The sequence below is a fragment of the Musca vetustissima genome, unplaced genomic scaffold, assembly GCF_032173495.1.
Source record: "Musca vetustissima isolate MV318-11 ecotype Yass unplaced genomic scaffold, APGP_CSIRO_Mvet_v1 utg29964, whole genome shotgun sequence".
Lineage (NCBI taxonomy): Eukaryota > Metazoa > Arthropoda > Insecta > Diptera > Muscidae > Musca > Musca vetustissima.
The window spans coordinates 319071-340007 of NW_026881719.1; the positions used below are offsets into that span (position 1 = coordinate 319071).

The following is a 20937-nucleotide window of genomic DNA, read 5'->3' on the forward strand; positions in this document are numbered from 1 at the left end:
TCTTAGACGAAGGTTGGTGAGAAAATATCGGAAATTTTAAATAAGTAAAAACGATGTTAAGTTCGTCCTGGTATAATAATAATTTTTGATCGGATTTGTGGGGGTAAAGTGAAGTCTGAACCGTGTGGACCATTTTTATGACATGAACTTTTATGGTATGAACTTCACATACTTCGATTTGTTGAGGTGTCAGCCTCTGGTCGAAGTTTTCCTTCGAGTCAATTGGGTTCATAGAACCAGATGCCGTGGGATTGTATTTCGACTCCGTGGGTATATTCCGATCAGCAACCCAATATATTGGAAGTAATTTTCCACAGTCCTTTTAAATTGAGGTGAGAATCATCGACACGATCAAATGTTGTTGATGCTGTACTTGCTTGGGTGTTATCGTCGGTAGCACCCCTGATATAGCCTTATGGTCAGACTTTCCTACCAAGGCACGTTAGGAGAGATTTTCATGAACTAGAGAGAGAGAGAGATCCAAATGAAGAAACGTGAACTTCACACAGGCTTATTAGGCAGGCCTGAATATCATTGATAAAGATGCAATCGCCCATGTAGATTCTTTGTCCTTATCCTGCAATTTGTATGCTACTTTGGACAGATTTGTTTCCAGGCCTGCTGAGTCAGAGTCCATGATACGGTTCATGTCTGTATTTATTATCCATTTTTGAGGCGGAGGGGTTATCCATTTTCAAACATTATCTATGTGGGGGTACGAATTACAGCCAATTTGATTGAATACCGTGTCCAAAATCCCCAAAATATCGAATATTGTGGTTATAGTTATATGAGGACTACCCTGAAACTTGGGTCAATATTAATAATTTTTGGTAGTGAGATTTGACATCCAATGACAACCCAAAATACCAAATTACAGAAAATTCGGTTGAGAAACGTGGCCAATTCGTAAGAGAAACATGACCAAAATCTCAAAAAAAACCGAATACTGGGGGGTACCGTTATATAGAGACTAACCTAAAACTTGGATCAATATTAATAATTTTTGGTAGTGAGATTTGGCACCAATTGAGAACCCAAAATACCCATTTACTGCCAATTTGATTGAAAAATGTATAAAAAAACCCCAAAATACTGAATATTGAGGGGTACCGTATATGGGGGCTATCCTGAAATGTGGGCCAATATTAATAATTTTTGGTACGGAGATGCTTTATACAATGAGAACCCTAAATACCAAATTAAAGCCAATTCGGTTGAGAAACGAGTTCAAAATCCCCAAAATACCGAATATTTATGGGTATAGTTACATGGGAGCTACCCTGAAATTTAGGTCCATATTATTAATATTTGGTATTGAGATTTGGCACCCAATGATAATCCTAAGTACCAAACTACAGCCAATTTGATTAAAAATGTGTTCAAAATCCCCAAAATACCGAACGTCAGTGTAAAAATTCGGAGCTCTATCATAAATATTGCAAACTCTATTGTGATTTCAAAAGACGGACAGGCAGACATTTTATTCTGATCAACAATACATATGCTTTGCGGGGTCTCCGGTGAATGTTTCGAGGCGTTGCAAACGGAATCACCTTATGGCGGAGGTTATAAAAATTCATTTATACCTATCAGGACGACTATTTTTGGTACCGGCAAAATAAAAACTAACATTTCCATTGGAAAATTTCACATTTTTTAAGGATTTTTATTATTTTACGTACCAATATGTGTTGTGTTGTTAAGCGAAACTCAAAATATCAACTTACCAAAGATATTGAAATTAACTTTTGAAAATGTTCCTGTCATATTGTTTACAAATTTCCCCCATTATTTAGCATAAACTACCCAATACGGTTTGACGTACAAGCATGTGTAGTGTTTAAAATTTAAAATTGGCCGAAGTTCGCACATAGTCCTATAGATGGTACAATATTGACCATTATGCCATAGAAAATTTATGCCAGGTGTGGGTTGCAAAATCACCATTAGTAGACCACTTAGGGAGATTTTCTACCCAATGGAAAACCCAAATATAAATTGTCACTCGTTTTGTTTACAAAAACATAACAAACATACCACGAGAATTTCTCTTCCATGGCATTTAAGAAAATATTACCTAAGACTAATGTTCAAATATTTGAATTTATCATATCATCGGACATTTTTGGCAATGAAAGAAACATCATTATTATTATAACTTTCGTCGGTATAATAAACTGTGTCCCCAAACACTTGTTATCTATGATTAAATGTAAATCATGGCGGAATATTGCATTATTGGAAATAACTCGACATGATAAAAACTAAGTTAATTACACTCTACTCTATCTCCAATGTTAATGACCATAAACTTTGTTGTGTTACAAACAAATATTAGAGTTCATATTTACGGTGATCGTAACATTGAAGGCCCAAACATATGTCAGCAAATTCCTAGAATCTGTGACAAATGTAATCTAATAACAAAAAATTCTCCGGCATTAATTAACAAGCTGATAACTTACACCATCAGCACCCCCCGTCATCACATTCATTGCCGTTAGATATTTATTTTAATCAAATAGTGGGAGTCCCGATGCTATGACAATTAACACACATAACTACTACTTCTAACTGACTGACATCCTCGTTATCTCGTTTGACGTTAATACGAACCACCTAAATGTCATCATATATGGTTTCTAAAATTTATGAGGTCTTGTGGAAATGTGTTTAATAATAAACACTGAGATATTAGATAACACGGGAGTTATTAAAATTTTGACGTTGATTGTTTGCATATATAAAAAAATCCTATATAATTAGTTGGACCTACTTTTTAAATACAATAAATGGGGCTGCATATGGAGAATACTTTAAAAAAATCTGTCTATTATTTACATCGAGATTTTCTACTCATCACAATCTAGATGTAGGGTAGGAAATCTTCCAATCAAAAATCGGTCCACTTTAGGTTAGGTCTCATATACCGTTACCTCAACTAAATGATTGGTAATTTATATTTGGGATTTTCATTGGGTAGGAAATCTCCTTAAGTATCACTTACAAACCTCTTTTTGACTTGCTGCTCATGTAATTTCCAGTGTAGGAAATTTTCTGTGGCGCAGCGGTCTTTTCAGGACTATGTGCGAAATTCGACAGATACAAATATTTAAGTTCATCCATGGCACAATGAATAGGTAGTCCATTTAAAACAGCTGATGTCTTGATTAGCTGTCAAAGTGCGTAATTTCTACTTGAATTCGATGTGCAATGCTGCCAAGTTTTTGAAATATTATATGGAAAAATTTGACAGATAATCGAGACAAAAACAAAGGTTTTTGTTGTGATACATCACCTTATTATTGCATCTGAGTTCATCTAAATGCATAGAACTTTTGGGTAAATTGGTTTTCCGGTCACGGCAAACAACACTACACATGCTCGTACGTCTTGGGTACGTTTATGTTTAATAATGGGGGAATTTGTAAAAAGTACTTAAACGGATAATTTTAAATTTTTGCTGGCAAGTTGATATTTTGAGTTTCGCTTAACAACACAACGCATGGCCTATAAATAAGGTCACCCAGGGAGACCAGCTGGAAATCGATACCTCTCAAGTTTGCTGTCAAAATGCATTATTGTGAATTGACTTCCATTATGAAAACGTAAACAAAGTCGAAATTTTTGACATTAGACTTGAGAAAAAACAGCTGTTTTCCGATTTTGATTGCTACCTTGGTGACCTTTTTAATAGATCTTGTTAGTACGTAAAATAATATAAACTTTAAAAAAGTGTGCAACTTTCCAAAGGAAATGCAAGTTTATATTTTGCCTGGGACAAAAATTTAGGAAGAGTAGCCCTGGTACGTGTTAAATTTGACATTCCGTTTGCAACACCTCGAAATATTCGCGGGAGACCCGACAAAGTATATATATTGTTGATCAGAATAAAATGTATGTCTGTCCGTCTTTGAAATCATGATAGATTTTGTAATATTTAAGATAGGACTCTCAAATTTTGCACAGACATTGCTAGTACTCCTATGATGTTTGTTATTACAAATGGGATGTATCTGTTCACGTTTTGGTGTAGCCCCCATATAATGGTACCACCCAATATTCAGTATATTGGGGATTATGGACACGTTTTTCAACCAAAAAGAGATGGCTGTAATTTAATATTTTGTATTCTCATTGTATAGCACATTTCCGTACCAAAAATTACACTGTGCTACAAAAGAACAACATTGTATATCACATTTCCTTACCAAAAATTATTAATGTTGACACAAGTTTCAGAGTAGCCCCCATATAACGGCACCCCCTAATATTCGGTATTTTGAGAATTTTGAAAACCTTTTTCAATCAAATTGACTGTAATGTGGTATTTTGAACTCCCATTTATAACACATTTCCGTACCAACAATTTTTAAAATTGAACCACTTTTTCTCTTTTTGGCTGTAATTTGGTATTTTTGGTTATAATTGTATAGCACATCGGTTGGCTCCGCAAAATAAACAACGGTCATTCAAAAAAAAAACTAGGAGAACTAGAGCAAAAATTAACGAATAAAGCAAAAGAAACAAGATGAACGGAATAACCGGAACTAGTTCCGATCTTTCGCTGTATGGAATATTGAACTAGTTCGTTCCGAAATGACCCGAAATTATAAAATCAATGAATCCATGTCTATGCACCATTTCACTTTGGTTCTCAAACTCTACAAAACCGGAAAGCCACTCCGATGGGAGTTCATATAAACAGCGACCAAAAATAGAAGGAGTTATCGTAAGTTAATGAAATTTGGTACATGTGCTTATTATTGGCCTAAAGACCATCGGACCAAGATTTGGTATACCTCCCATATAATGGGACTTGAGAATGTCACCCTTTTTGGCCTATAAAATCTTTAATATTCAAACAAATTCAATGAAAATTGGCAATTTACATTTAATTAGGCCTATAAAGCAACTGTTAAAAAACTGGTCAAGATTTGATATACCTCCCATACAAAGGGTCTTGAAAATTTTACTATTTACTATTATATTTAATATTCAACCAAATTCAATGAAAATTGGCAATTTACATTTACTTATTCCTATAAAGCAACGGACCAAAAACTGGGTAGATCGGACCAAGATTTGATATACCTCCCACACAAAGGGTCTTGAAAAATCCGCTTTTTGGACCTATAAATTGTTTATATTCATTCAAATTCCATGAAAATGTTCATGTCTTCGTCCAAATTACATTAAATTTGGGCAAAGACAGTAATAGGTGTTGTAATTAAGTTGTTGTCCCATATTTCAGGTACCTACCATTACAAAAGTCCCTAAAAATGTAACTTTCTGTACTATAAAATCGTTATATGCAGCAAAATTAAGTATAGTAGTTTTATTTTTGTTATTTTTATTATAATATAATAAATATTTGATATCCTTTAGTAACTAATAAATTTCTTTTTTATTATTCACAAAATTTTCAAAACATACATCATATATATATATATATATAATATATTGTCTTCCCAAATGTACGATTTAGTATCATCCACGTTGTAATCACGGGCCTTTACTTTATGGCTGTTTAAGCATATTACAAGGTCCGATTGTAATATAAAATACTAAATAAAATCCTTAGCTTTAACAAAAGTTCGGGCTGCTACTAATTATTTGTTGGCATGACTTGTTAGCAATTTGTGAAAGTCGCTCAAAAAGTATTGTACTGAACTTTGCATATCCCATGCCATGAACTAATATTTTTCTGTATGAACTTTCGACAAAGGTAATTCATGTGCGACCTCTAAATTTAGATTATAATATTATGTCTCAAATGATGTGATAAATAAGTATAATCTTCAAACTGACTGAAAATTTATTTAAAAGCTATATTTTTAAACCAATTCTCCCATATCTCCGCTTCGAATAACGTTTTTACCACTTAATTGTATATTTTATGTAAAATATTGTACTATTTGATAAACACTTTTATAATAACCGTTAATTTGAATATTCAAATATTTGAGCCTCAGAAAAACACACCCATTTTTCGAAAATATGGTAAAAAATCACTTTATAAATAATTATCAGATTTGAACGTTTGTAGAGACAAAACTACTCGACATATCGATATAAAATTTCATATTTATTCCAATTGGAACAGTTTTCTATCAATCCTCATCAAAAAATTTGTCCTCCGTGGTACTTGGTTTTGACCATTTTTGGCCGCGGTCGTGACACTGTGCGATATGAACTGGCCATTAAGATCATGCGATTTGACACCATTCTACTTTTCTATGGGGCAAAGCGAATGACCGTGTTTATGCAGATAAACATATAACCCTTATTTTATATGTGTTTTATTTGCGTTTACTTTTGAAACCACGAAAAGGATAAAATCGTAAAACAAATCCTCCTTCTATCTCGATTGCTTGTGCATCTTACCCTACACTAAATACAAATCGAAATTATTTACCTCCAAATATTCTACTAAAAGATAAGATCCATAAGATTTTTTATAAGGTCCTCAATGACAAGAAATCGATATTTGTATGTTTTCATCGTCCTGTTCCAGGTTTCCTGTCGTGTTTTTTTTTAAATGTTACTCTACCAAGAGAAAATCGTGAACACACCTAATACAATCACAATAGAAACAAATTATGTCTGGCAACACTGTTGTAAACAATACAAAAATGCTTATGACTATTTACGAAATAACATCAACAGCAACAACAATGACTTACCGAAAATAGTGAAAATCTCGTGACAAAAGCGCGCTCTCAATTTACACTCTGAAGATGAATGAAATCGGTGGCGATGGGGATGATGTTATTGACAATTGAATATAAATACGAAAAATAGCACAAAAACGCATAAAACAGCATCGATACAACACGGACGAACGAACGAACTAAATAAATGATTTAACACGAACTCCACCTTAGACAAAATCTTCGAACACAAATAAAACACCACGTTCGTGTTAATTTAATACCCTTATGGGCTACATTGGAAATCACCAAAAGGATGGGAGGAAATGTCAAAATGTGTAACGACGCAATCAAAGATCGTCGTCTACTGTCAGCTGTCTGTAGGACAAACAAATGTAAACAGAGAATTGTAGTGGTGTCTAATGAATGACTCAAACTCTGAAGCAATTAAATCGATCGACGATATTCTAGTTTTTTGTGATGCGAATTTTGTCTGTCTGATTGTCGTTTGTTTTCGGTTTTTTTTGGGGTGAGTGCGCGTTATTTCCTCACACTTTGTCGTTTTGTGTGTGCGTTGCGTATAGGAAATCCAATAGATAATGTTAGTAGGTATTTTTAGATTAGTTGTTGCTGTTTTTTATTTTTTGTAAATTCTCTTTTCTTGTTGTCTCTTCACTTAGTTGTTTTTGTAAAAAAACACCTTTAAAGCGGTGTACTTTATCGCTGTTGCCAAGTGATCAACAATCAATTCAAGGCAGTAATGAATACGGGATAATTGAACACTTTTTCCGAACTAGCTCGCTTTATTGAGAGTATTTCACTTTCTTTTGTTGTTTTAATTTTCAGTTTGAAAACTTCTTCTCTGTCTCTTCTTAATTAAGAGACGCTGACACACGATTTTAATTGTTTTCAATTAAAACAGCGCGTATTTCAATTTCACTAAAACACTCAATACACAATTGATAACGCTCAGTAACAAAAAAACACGTTTAAAAATGCACATGAATATGACCGTAAAATAAACGGACGTACGCGTTCAGCTGAGTTGTATAATCTCGAAGCGGTGACAAAGTCAACTGTTTGTGTTTTGTTTTATGCCTGGTGCTACCATCTGATCATGGCAACAACGGCTGGCGGTCAGTGATGCCAATGTTTTTAAATTGAAAGTGAACAAAATATTTGTGACAAAAGTGTCAAAAAGTTTTTGTAATTAGAAAAATTGCATTTTTTAAAATAAAATAAATTGATTTAATATTAATGATGGAGGGTTTTCATTTAAAAGCATGTCGCGGAGAAGAAAATGCTTCGTTTATTCAACTAACGTGACCTTACGCCCCCTATTTAGAAGACAATATATTTTAACTGATTTTAATCTATAAAATACATGTCCTCTACTTCTAAAATATGTCATCTTTACCGATCTATATATTTTATTTTGTTCTGTCATGTCTTATAGAGAATATCTAGCAGTGCAAGGCCTAGGGATAAGTAAATCGACTTTCGAATAATCGATTTTTTGTATTGAATAGTCAAAAAGTCGAAGTCGACTTTTGAAGATCGACTTTCGATTTTCTTCATAAATACTTGGTTTTTTATCACAGAGCACAAATTGCCAAAAATTGTATTTACCGGAACTTTACTTTATCTGTTCACAATAATTCATATAAAAAATCGAATTTTTAGTCGATTTTGCAGAAGTCAGTAAAAGTCGAAAATCGACATTGAACCGTTTTAACAAAATCAAAAGATCGAAAAGTCGACTTTTAGTCAAAGACAAAAATCGAAAATCTAAAAATCGACTTTTTGGTCAGAGGCAAAAATCGAAGATCGACTTTCGATTTTCTTCATAAATACTTGGTTTTTTATCACAGAGCACAAATTGCCCAAAAATTGTATTTACCGGAACTTTACTTTATCTGTTCACAATAATTCATATAAAAAAATCGAATTTTTAGTCGATTTTGCAGAAGTCAGTAAAAGTTGAAAATCGACTTTGAACCGTTTTAACAAAATCAAAAGATCGAAAAGTCGACTTTTAGTCAAAGACAAAAATCGAAAATCTAAAAATCGACTTTTTGGTCAGAGGCAAAAATCGAAGATCGACTTTCGATTTTCTTCATAAATACTTGGTTTTTTATCACAGAGCACAAATTGCCCAAAAATTGTATTTACCGGAACTTTACTTTATCTGTTCACAATAATTCATATAAAAAATCGAATTTTTAGTCGATTTTGCAGAAGTCAGTAAAAGTCGAAAATCGACTTTGAACCGTTTTAACAAAATCAAAAGATCGAAAAGTCGACTTTTAGTCAAAGACAAAAATCGAAAATCTAAAAATCGACTTTTTGGTCAGAGGCAAAAATCGAAAAGTCTAAATGTCGACTTTTGCGCTCGAATACGTATCCCTAACAAGGCCAACTCAAAAGACCTAGAAACCGTAAAGACTCGACAAAATGCATTTTGACAAAATAGTTTATAAAAAAATCCAGGTATAACAGAGGCATGTTAACAATAAAAACGTCAATACGCGATAATGTGTTAATAAAATGTAAATAAAATCAGAGATCTTCACTCAAAATATATTTTTTATTTAATAAGCTTAAAGGGATAAGCAGAATGCTCGCGTTGAGCCATCCGTTGCGTTATGTGTTATCGAAAATTCAACAACCACAAGGAAACGATAACACAAACGCTCGAAGTTGTTGTGCGCTGCGCTTCCACTCAACGTATCCGTTAAAAATCTTAACAGACATAAATCTCGAGCTAATTCACATCCATTAAAAACAATAAATTATATAAGATATCAATCATGTGGTATACCACATTACATGCACTTTTTTTTAAAATCACTTTTAATGGAGTTTCAAATATTTTTTCAAATATCTCTTAAATTGTTAGAATAATATTATTTTCAAATCCATATATGGAAAGACAACACATGTAGCATGTTAAGTGTAAAATTTCAATTTAATCGGATAAAAAATAAAAATTTGGCAATCTATAAACTAATGGGTATACCATATTTGCATCACCTCATATATACCTTGATATCGTCTTTGTGAAACACATTTAGGCTATTTCAAGGCAAAACAATTCGTTTACGCCTCGGCAAAAAAACTGACGTTAAACATAATAGAATCAGCTGATTTCTCTACGAATTCGCTTACTGGCCGACTTTATACACTAATTTTGACTTAGCTGCACTTTGGAGTTAACTGCCGAAAATACACTTCTTTGGTACTTATTCTCAGAAATTTAAATTGTTAGATAATAAGGCTTCTAATGTTCGCCATGAGAAAATATGCATGGATATTAGGCAGTCAAAAATCTTCTATCAGTCGAAATTGTTCTAGATTTAAAAATAGCGTCAAAAATGTAGGACTCGTTTTTCAGCAGGACAACACATCAGTTCATAAAGGTCGCCATAATCAAGAATTGTTAAAAACAACAAATATTCAAAGTATGAACTGGGCCGCATGTTCTTCCGACCAGAATGCGATCGAGAACATATGTAGTATCTTGACTCGTGTCGTGTTTTTTAACATACTTAATATAAGGGATGCCCTAACCATTATTGATCATTTTACTGTGTACAATAACTTAATGGATCCATTTTATTTGCCAAATAACATACCAATTGAATAAAAGGTGCGTCTATAGTTATGACACTCAGTGTAGGTTTTGATAATTTTAAAAGCATTGTAATATTGTTAAGCGTTGTTTTTTCGTAAATGCCAGACTTTCAAATAAAAGAAGAAATAGATTTAACAACTTAGCTTTACACTGAGAATTTTAAATTGAAGACGTCTCAATTACATATTTTATACAATCTAATTTTATTAAATATGAGTTCTTAAGAACTCTCCAAAGGCAATGAACATCAATATCCTTGAACTCTTTCATGTAATTTTTCCTCCTTTCCCTCCTAATCATAGACTTCCATTTATTTCAATTTTCGACAGTATATCTTTCAACATAACCAACGCGAATATACATTATACAGAATGCTTTCAAAATTATTAATAGATTCATCGCACCTAGTTTAGACATTTTTTCCGAGTTTTTGGATAATTTATTGGAAATAGGAAAAAATAAAAAAAAAATTTCTACCAGTCTAAAGACAGTAATCCATACGAGGGATTTGGACGCGGTTCTCCTTTATTCTTTTACAATAAAGGAAATCAACTTAACATGCCAAGCTTGAAAGTTTTCCCCCTTAATAATTTCATACAATTACGATGTGTGTATCATTAACTATTTAAAAAACGCTAAATGTACCACACTGTTTCCTAAAAGCAAAACAATTGTATGCAATATCAATCTATTACAATTTTACGATATTTTATTCTCCAATGTGTGTGAAGGAGAGAAAACAGTTAAGTAAACACACCCAGCCATTCAGGGTACACTCACCTTTGTTTGTACGACAAATAAAACAAAACCACCTGTATTGAAAATAAAAATTTAATAAATTGAAAAATAATAACGATATGAGTAGAAATAGTACTGTTTATTTGTTAATACATATTATTTATGAGAGAAGAAATTCGAGAACGTCCAATGAAAATAATCATGAATTTATTTTGTCACACAACGCTTATGTGGTTCCATAGTGTAGCGGTTATCACGTCTGCTTTACACGCAGAAGGTCTCCAGTTCGATCCTGGATGGAACCAGGTGTTGCTTTTTATTACATCTTGAATTGAACTGATATTTTTTAGTATTTATTGATAATAAAGTCGAATTGGAATATTTTTCACACACAATTTTTTCTTCTTCTAGGGACTGAAATTAATATTGGAGACGTTTTTGTTTCACAATATAAGAAGACATACCCATTCAAATGTATATTATATATGGATATATGTATATGGGGATTTGCAGTACTTATGTCGAATTTCAGCTCCCATGTGGTTCCATAGTGTAGCGGTTATCACGTCTGCTTTACACGCAGAAGGTCTCCAGTTCGATCCTGGATGGAACCAGGGGTTTACTTTTAGTATTTTACGCCACTGGAAGAAAATTAAATTCGTGGCCATTTCTACATTATTATAACTGATGTACTTTTTCAATTCTTTTTTTCTCATTTCCCGATGCTGATGTTCTCACAAATGATCTGTTTAGGTTTAGGATATTTTTCTTGCTGAAAGACCAATGTAATGTAACAAATTATCTTTTAAATTATAGAGATAATAGTTTTATTCATTGCACGTTCTGCGTTTTGCTGCAATACATCTCCACACCATCACCGAGCCAGCACCATGCTTCACTGTGGACATGGAATTTTTGCCGTCCTAATTTGTTGGTTCTTTAAATATAAAAATTAATATTAACATGTGTTTTACTAACGAATATTTCGGATTAAAAATATAAATTCATCCAGAATATATTGAACATATTTTTGTAGTTGTTTATACTCCTCTTGAACGAAAATTCATAATCCCAATAACAACATAAAAATAATGCGTATTTTCATTTTTGATGATGATCTCTCAGTTACGCTTTCACCAGCGTGGCCACTGACATTTTTCGAAAAGTATCACAGAAAGTATCATTTTTGAAAAAAATGACACAAATCTTTTGAAAAAGTGGCACACTATTTTGATAGGTATTAACATGGAAGCTGTCAATATATGGAAATTATATATGGACAGTACTTAAAAATTTTAAAATCGGGCAAAAATTAACCCTTTTTTAAATTTTTCAATATTTGAGACGATTTTAACAAAATCCACGTTATTGTCATCCCAAGCCTGTATCCTATGAAAATTCATTGTAGACTCTATTCGATATCCAATGGAACATTTCGCCTCAATAGGGAAAAAAGTCCAATGGAACATTTCGCCTCAATAGGGAAAAAAGTCGGGTCTTAGGCGCACCATCTTGTAAACGGAGCTATACCTATATCTTAACCGATTCTCAAAAATTAATGTTTGGGTTACATATGTAAATACTTTCCGTATGTTCATATTAGAAAATGAAGGAAATACGTTGTGTCGTTTCTTTTAATTATCAAACAGGACGCTTAGTCTGCTTTTCCACAAGCAGATTTTTATTTGGCAAATTTTTTGTTTTCTCTTTTGAAATTTTCGCTTGCTTTTCCATTAGCAAATTTTTCTTTGCCAAATTTGCGAATCAAAATACAAAAGAAAGAAAATAAAAGTCAAAAGTGTTTGCATTTTAAAGATTTTGTTAATATTTTATCTTTTTTTTATATATTTTATTATTTAAATTGCAAAAATTAAATTTCACTTGCACAAATTAAAGCAACAGGTTTGTAAACAAAAGCCGGCTGTGTGTCAGTAAAACGAATAGGTTCAAAAGGAAATGTCAACAAAATTGTTTTCAACGAACAGAGCAAAGCAGAATTTGCGTGTACGGCAAATTCTGAACATGCAAATTTTTGTTTTTCTTTCTCGCACCCCTCTCGCTTACAAACTCAGTACATATTTGCCAAATAAAAATTTGCCTGTGGAAAAGCAGACTTAGAAACTTCAGGAAAGACTTAAAAGTTAGAATACAGACAAATTAGATACAAAAGAGAAATGAGAATACGCCATGTTGCCATATTCAATATACATATAATACAGTGTTGCCAAGAAATTTGTAATTGTAATAAAATAATGCAAATAAATCTCCAAACATAAACTCACAAAGAAAAGTATCAAAATTTTGAACCGATTGGATTATTAGTTTTTGAGTTATCGTGCCCGCCATTCGTAAAAACACTGATTCGAGAAAAATGAGTTTAATGTTTGAGAATCACACTTGCCGTCACTTGATGCACTTGAAATTTTGTAGGGATTAATTAAATTAAATTTTTTGACACCGAGAAGGGGGTGTCCCTTAAGTCGGGATGTTTGAAGAACAATTTACGAAAACGAATGAACGCGTAACATAACACAACGAGCAACTCGAACATTCTGTTCAGTCCTTTATGAGGGCGATATGCTACCAGGGCTGCCAGATTTGACGATTTATCGTCATTTTGACGATTTTTTGGTCAAAAATTGAAAAATGAGGATTTGACGATTTTTGCCCAAAAAATGACGATTTTTGGTCATTTTAGTAATATTGCAATATTTGGGTTCTTTTTGTTATGGCAACATCAAAAATGTATAAAGCGAAAGAAAAAGTAAAAAGAATATGAATATTTGGCATATGTGTGTGAGGTATACTTTGTATTGTTACAAAGCCAACAACAGTTTACGTTTACCCAGATATATGAAAAACTAACAATCAGCTGTGCCGTTCTCTGGGTAGACAGCAACAAAACAAATAAAAGTTAACGGTTGTTGTTTTTTGACACGGGCAAATAGAAGAAAATTTTTGAACGGAAAAGTTGTTATATTAAATTTAAGTTTCAATTTATACAAAGTTATTACAATTTTAAAAAGATTCGATTTGAAAGCATTTTTAAAATTGTATCTATGATAAGTCCCACGTATATTAGTAATGAAAAGAATAATTCATTTTTCGATATTCTTTAAGGATATCCACATTTTGCGAACGAAGATGAAAAACAAAAATTGGATTCAGAATTTCGCGAACTAAGGTTATTTCGTTTTTGGAATGCAATATTTGATTTGAAACGTGGTGATGGTTCATATGTTTTTCCTATAATAACTAAATTTGTACGGAAGGTAATGGAATTACCCCATTCCTCAGCAAATGTTGAACGTGTTTTCAGCCAAGTAAATCTTAATAAAACGAAAAGTCGAAATTCTCCCAATAAGGATTCAATGGAGGAATTTATACCAAAGATTATTTAAAATTGTTAACTTTTGTTATTATTGTTATGATACGTTAATTAAAACCGACATGTTGAAAATGATTAACACAAATATTTCTTTTCAAAATGAATGACTTTATTAAAGTCGAAATGACTATTCAAATATTTATTTATAAAATAAATGAATTTCTTGATTAGCTTTAAAAAAGTGTATAATAAATTGAATACCTCTTTTATGTTCCTTTTAATAAAAAAATATAATTAAATATAAATAAAATTTTGACGATTTTTGATAAAAAAAATCGTCATTTTGACGATTTTCCCAAAAAAAAATCTGGCAGCCCTATATGTTACATGTCACTTGACACACAATGAGAACCTAAAATAAAACAAGTGAAAAAGCGTTAAGTTCGGCCGGGCCGAACTTTGGATACCCCCCACCATAGATATACTGACTGGTACTTGAAATGAATATATAGGAAAGATACCAAAAAGTGACCTTTCTACAAACTGATTATGTAAACCATAATGTACACCCAATACAAATTTCAGCAATTTTTAATGGATATTTATACCCTCAGACTTATGGCTAATGACGGTGTATACCCTTTGATACAGTGAAAATGTGCCTCATCAAAATATTGGTCCTAGACCACATGTTTCTTTGGACCAACTCCCTTTCAGAAAATTTTGATTTCATCCAAACTTTGCCTATCTTATTATTTCTTCCAAACTTAGTTCAAGTTCGAAGATGGGGAATATCGGTCCACTCATTCTGGTACGTCCAATACAGGGGATATGCCTAAATCCGGGCTACAGTTCATGTATAGTTCATTATAGAACCTTACGTTGTAGTTTTTATCCATTCTCCGCAGGTGCAATGACTACATTAGAGTCTTAGAACCAAATGATACCCTTCATCAATTTGGGTATATTCTACATATGTATCCTAACAAACGTCGCGAGTTATGTATAATGTCCCCATAGACATTTTTTTTAAAAGAAATAAATAAAATCCAACTTTTGTAAAGTTGTTGTATAAGCATTTTTATACGGTCAATCACTTAATGCATTCCTATAATTTGCCAATTCTACATTAAATGATACTAAATTTAGGGCATATTAGCCAATCAGAATAAAATTAATAACAAAAATGCTTACACAACAACTAAGAATAAATTATTAATATGTATAATTCAAATTTAAGACAGTCTGTGTTTAAATCCCGAATAATACTAAATAAATGTTTTTTTAAAAGTAAATTAAAAAGAATAAATAAATTTTTTCAATACGTGAACAAAGAAAATTATTTTATTCGCGTGTTTGTTATATATGAACCGATTTCAGGGAAACCTGCTAGAGACTAATTTATATTACTTCAGTACGTTGTGTTACGTTAGCAATATCATTCTAGACTTAATTCAGTACTCTATACCAAAATTCGTGCAAATCGAAAGATATATAGGGACTTTGGTGCACCAATTACATAAAATCTGAACCGATTTTCACGAAATTTAGCACATGTCACTCTAGACTTAATTCAGTACGCTATGACAAATTTCGTGCAATTCGATATATATATATATATATATATAGGGACTTTGGTACACCATTTACCTTAAATCGGACGAAGATATATACGGGAGCTATATCTAAATCTTAACCGATTTTTACGAAACTTTGCACACATCATTCTACACCTTATTCATTACGCTGCGCCAAATTTCGTGCAAATCGAAAGATGTATAGGGATTTTGGTGGACTATTTACCTAAAATCGGGCGAAACTATATATGAGAGATATATCTAAATCCGAACCGAGTTTCACGAAACTTTGCATAAATAATTCTAGACTTAATTCGGTACGCAATGCCAAATTTCGTGCAAATCGAAAGATATATAGGGACTTTGGTACACCATTTACCTTAAAACGGACGAAAAATATACATAAATCGACTCAGAAAGTGATTCTATGCATATTCTCAGAGATATGTTGTAAGAAAAAGACCTAAGTCCATGAAAACGCGTGTATCTCCGCAAATACTTATTTTTTTATTGTGCCTTTACGCAGATAAAATACAATACAAAGCAAAGTGCATTTACAGATTTAAAACATTTTTATTCAAAAAAAGTTTGATTTTTTGTCTCTCCTGAAAAATTGTTAAAAAGGGACTTATTGCCTTTACAAGTTAAGCCAGCAATTTGTAACATTTTACCAAAAACTGTGGTACTGTTATATAGAGCCTGCTCCGAAAGATGTGTGATGATTTACTACCCATTGAGAATCCAAAATACCAAATTACTTCTGATTAGATTAAAAAAAAACATCTAAATTACGAACATTGGGGTGTAACGCAATTTGGGGGCAACCCTAACGAGTGGACCAATATATTTCAATCTTAATCATCCTAGGAATAATAACAATATATGTATGTGCAAAATTTCAAATCTCTATATTGAATATTTCGAGATCAATGCATACGCTAGTGGAGAGTTGCCTCCTTATAGTACACATCTACCTTTACATTAAAAAAAAAATCATTCGAAAACGGGGCTTTATTCCTCTTTTTTTAATTTAGGTTGTGCCGTTGCATGTAACCTCTTCCAAAATGTGGACCGATATATTCAGCTTTCAATGTGTCTGTTATAGCCCATAAAAGTCACAAACAAGACACACCGGTTTTTATTCTGATCAAGAATTTATACATAGAGCCTCCGACGACTAAGATAAATTTAATATAACCTCAAATTTCAAATTATACAAATTATACAACAAAAATTTAAACAAACTTTTCAATATTCAAGAATTAGTAGGGGAGAGGGGGGCACCTTTGAACGTGGGGCACCTTTGAACAGCGCTCATAAAATCTTGGTTTAATATTTTTCCGACCTGCAACCACATTTTTGTATATGGCAATCTTGTCCTCTATAAGCGTAAACCACTTTGGCTTGCTTTTCCAGTTGTTGAAAATTTGTGCATGGGTGACCATGTTTTCTCAGTGTGATTGTAAACTTTTATTCATTTGGTTGTAAGGGCGCAGGAAGAATTATGTGATAGTTTTCTTTCGTCAAACTATTTTTTTGCATTCCAACAATCATTTCAAACATAACTTATGTATTTTCTTTCATATATATTTATTACAAAAAAAGTTATTTTAAATTTCCGTAAAATGCCATGGGTGGGGCACCTTTGAACATGCCCATTAAACTCGAGTAAAAACAGAAGTTTTTAACTTTTGGCTTCGATTTCTCAAAATTTCAAATCGGTTAATAAGATTACGAAATTAACTGTATTTTTCACAATATTAATTTTTGTTTTTAAGTCATTTTATGTTTTAATAACTTTTGATCTAAATTTTTAAAATTTTGAAAATTTTTTATATATTTTTTAATGAATTAATGCATTTCTGATATGTATTAATAAAATACATACATATTTGAACATAAACACTGTAAAAAACCATGTCGTTCAAAAATGTCAAGCCTTGTTCAAAGGTGCCCCCCAGGGGGGGGGGAGTTTTGAACACTTTGAGTTCGTCCATTAAAACAGTAATGAAATATATTTATCAAGCTTATAGTATGTCATATGTATATTCATTTTAAAGGTTACATATGTACCTATTAGTTAAAATTTATAAGAAACTAAAAATTATAAAATAAAAAATTTTATAAGGCTTGAAAGCAAAAAGTGTTCAAAGGTGCCCCCCTCTCCCCTATTCTGTGATGTGGCCAATAATTTAGATTTGTGCGCAATTTGGAAAATTCAAAACGAAGCCGTCTATCATATCGCAATGGTAAATACCCCTTTCAGTGGTAATTCCATTTCGCAGCAAAACTTATATCTGCATTTTTTTATTATGAACTGAACAACAATTCAATGCCTTTGTTTTTCTGGGAAATTTGCCAAAGAAACAACAACTGGTTCCATAGTGTAGCGGTTATCACGTCTGCTTTACACGCAGAAGGTCTCCAGTTCGATCCTGGATGGAACCAAGTGGTTACTTTTTTTTTATTTATAATAATTATTATTATTTTTTAAACCGATTCATAAAACTACTTGTTTGCAGAAATAAGTCAATAAATCGATTTATTGACTTATTTCAGCAAACAATGTATTTTTTTTATAGATCTATAAAAAAAATACATTCACAATATCCAAGCATACATCCAAACAAAATTTTTATACAATGCACAGCCAGGCATTTAATGCAACGCACACACACACAAAACACATATTGTATAGCCCTAGCGTTGTAGGCCAAGTACATAGGTGCCCAAAATTAAAATGCGTTAGTATGTGTGAGAGAAAACAGAACAGTACTGAACAAAATTGTGTGTGCATTTTTGTGGTCGGAAAAAATTATTGATGAATTCAATTTTTGTTATTATATAAAATAAAAGCATTATTAAAAATGTTTTTATATGAATTACAAAGTGTATATGTCATAAAAATCTAATAAAGTTTATAAAGTAGCATATACCGAGATAATAATCATATTATAATATTAAATACTACGATAATTATCAAATATTTAATTCTTTAAAAAAACAGAAATTGTTCTGTTGTTTTTTAAATTTTTTAAACATACACAACGCATTTTGAATAATAAAATAAAAATCCAAATATACTGAAACACTTTTATCCCTAAGTGTTATTTCGTTGATTTTCTAGTTCTGCAGACACGACGTCGTGCGCGCACCCCAGTATGTGTTCATTCGTTGCCTGTCAAACAACGACTGACTAAAAGAGCATAACAATGCGTGTGAGTAGGCAGCTACTTTAAAGTATACTGATGGGCACCTATGGCCAAGTAGCAAACAGCAACAACAACAATATTTATCTGATACCATAGGTGCCCAAAATTAAAATGCGTTAGTATGTGTGAGAGAAAACAGAACAGTACTGAACAAAATTGTGTGTGCATTTTTGTGGTCGGAAAAAATTATTGATGAATTCAATTTTTGTTATTATATAAAATAAAAGCATTATTAAAAATGTTTTTATATGAATTACAAAGTGTATATGTCATAAAAATCTAATAAAGTTTATAAAGTAGCATATACCGAGATAATAATCATATTATAATATTAAATACTACGATAATTATCAAATATTTAATTCTTTAAAAAAACAGAAATTGTTCTGTTGTTTTTTAAATTTTTTAAACATACACAACGCATTTTGAATAATAAAATAAAAATCCAAATATACTGAAACACTTTTATCCCTAAGTGTTATTTCGTTGATTTTCTAGTTCTGCAGACACGACGTCGTGCGCGCACCCCAGTATGTGTTCATTCGTTGCCTGTCAAACAACGACTGACTAAAAGAGCATAACAATGCGTGTGAGTAGGCAGCTACTTTAAAGTATACTGATGGGCACCTATGCTGATACTGAAAAACCACCACCATCTTTTACCCAGTCACGCTGTGTGTTCGTGTGTGTCTACATTGAATTTCAGATTTTGTGTGTTTTTGCTTTGTCATTCGTCGTTGGCATTCACACATAATTCTCATTGACTTTGTCGCCATAGTAATAGATAATGTTCGGTTTGTGCGGAAGAAAGCATACTTACCTGGCGTAGGGGTTACCGTGATCATGAAGGCGGTTCCCCCGGAGTGAGGCTTGGCCATTGCACATCCGGCTGAGTTGACCTCCGCGATTATTCCTAATGCGAATAACTCGTGCGTGTAATTTTTGGTAGCCGGGAATGGCGTACGCGCCGTCCCGACATAAGTTAATAAATTTTATGTTGGATTAGTAGATTTTTAGGGATTTTGACTGACTTGGGAGGAAGATGTTCTTCAGAACAGTGAAGGAAGAAATCAAACATCACGAAGTCATGAATGGTGAGTGAAAATTTAACATAAAAAATTGTTCATCGAACTAAAAGACTCTTAAACTGTATCAAGGTAGATACAAGGCAAGGTATATTTATAAGGTAACCGTATCAAGGCAGCTGATGGTAACATTATATGTCAAACAGAATTTTGTTATTTTAATTCGCCGTAGGTAGATAAAAAGAGAATTTAAATTTAAAAACAAAAACAATGCGTTTGCTTTTTATTGAAATACATGTTGTGAAAGAATTAAAAAAACCAATAACATAAATCTGGAATATTGGACTTAAATTTTTTGCGGAGCAAAACTATGCGGTGATTATCTTATACTTCAGCCTCTAACAATACCATAGTTATGACCTTCATAGAAAATGAAATAAAGTTATTGGTCCATTTCAAAATATCATTGCCAAAACTATTGGTTTTGCCTTTGACCAGAACGGAATGAACATCATAACTTAATGAAGTACAGATGGATGGGCACACAGATATGACTTGAATTTCAGTTGATACAACAGATAACATAAGAACAAACTCTACCCTTAAAGGAGATGAAATTTAAACAGAAAAAAGATAGTGGATTCTACACCCAGAATATTTTGTCCGTATTTGTGAATCTTGGAGCAGTTAAATTTTGCTAGATTTCCGACACCGAAACACGTTTTGTATGCCTTTATCATGGTATATTTAAATTTGTTTCGAATTTC

General features: G+C 32.2%; 4 non-coding genes across 4 annotated transcripts; all 4 read left to right on the forward strand.

Moving 5' to 3' along the window:
• Positions 1-11260: 11260 nt before the first annotated feature.
• Positions 11261-11333, forward strand: Trnav-uac (transfer RNA valine (anticodon UAC)). The gene has a single exon. It is a non-coding gene; the product is annotated as a tRNA-Val (tRNA).
• Positions 11334-11569: 236 nt separating this feature from the next.
• On the forward strand, positions 11570-11642 carry Trnav-uac (transfer RNA valine (anticodon UAC)). Its single transcript has one exon. It is a non-coding gene; the product is annotated as a tRNA-Val (tRNA).
• Positions 11643-18308: 6666 nt separating this feature from the next.
• Positions 18309-18381, forward strand: Trnav-uac (transfer RNA valine (anticodon UAC)). The gene has a single exon. It is a non-coding gene; the product is annotated as a tRNA-Val (tRNA).
• A 1576-nt stretch (positions 18382-19957) lies between these two features.
• Positions 19958-20122, forward strand: LOC133327711 (U1 spliceosomal RNA). The gene has a single exon (XR_009754267.1). It is a non-coding gene; the product is annotated as a U1 spliceosomal RNA (small nuclear RNA).
• The last annotated feature ends 815 nt before the right edge of the window (positions 20123-20937 follow it).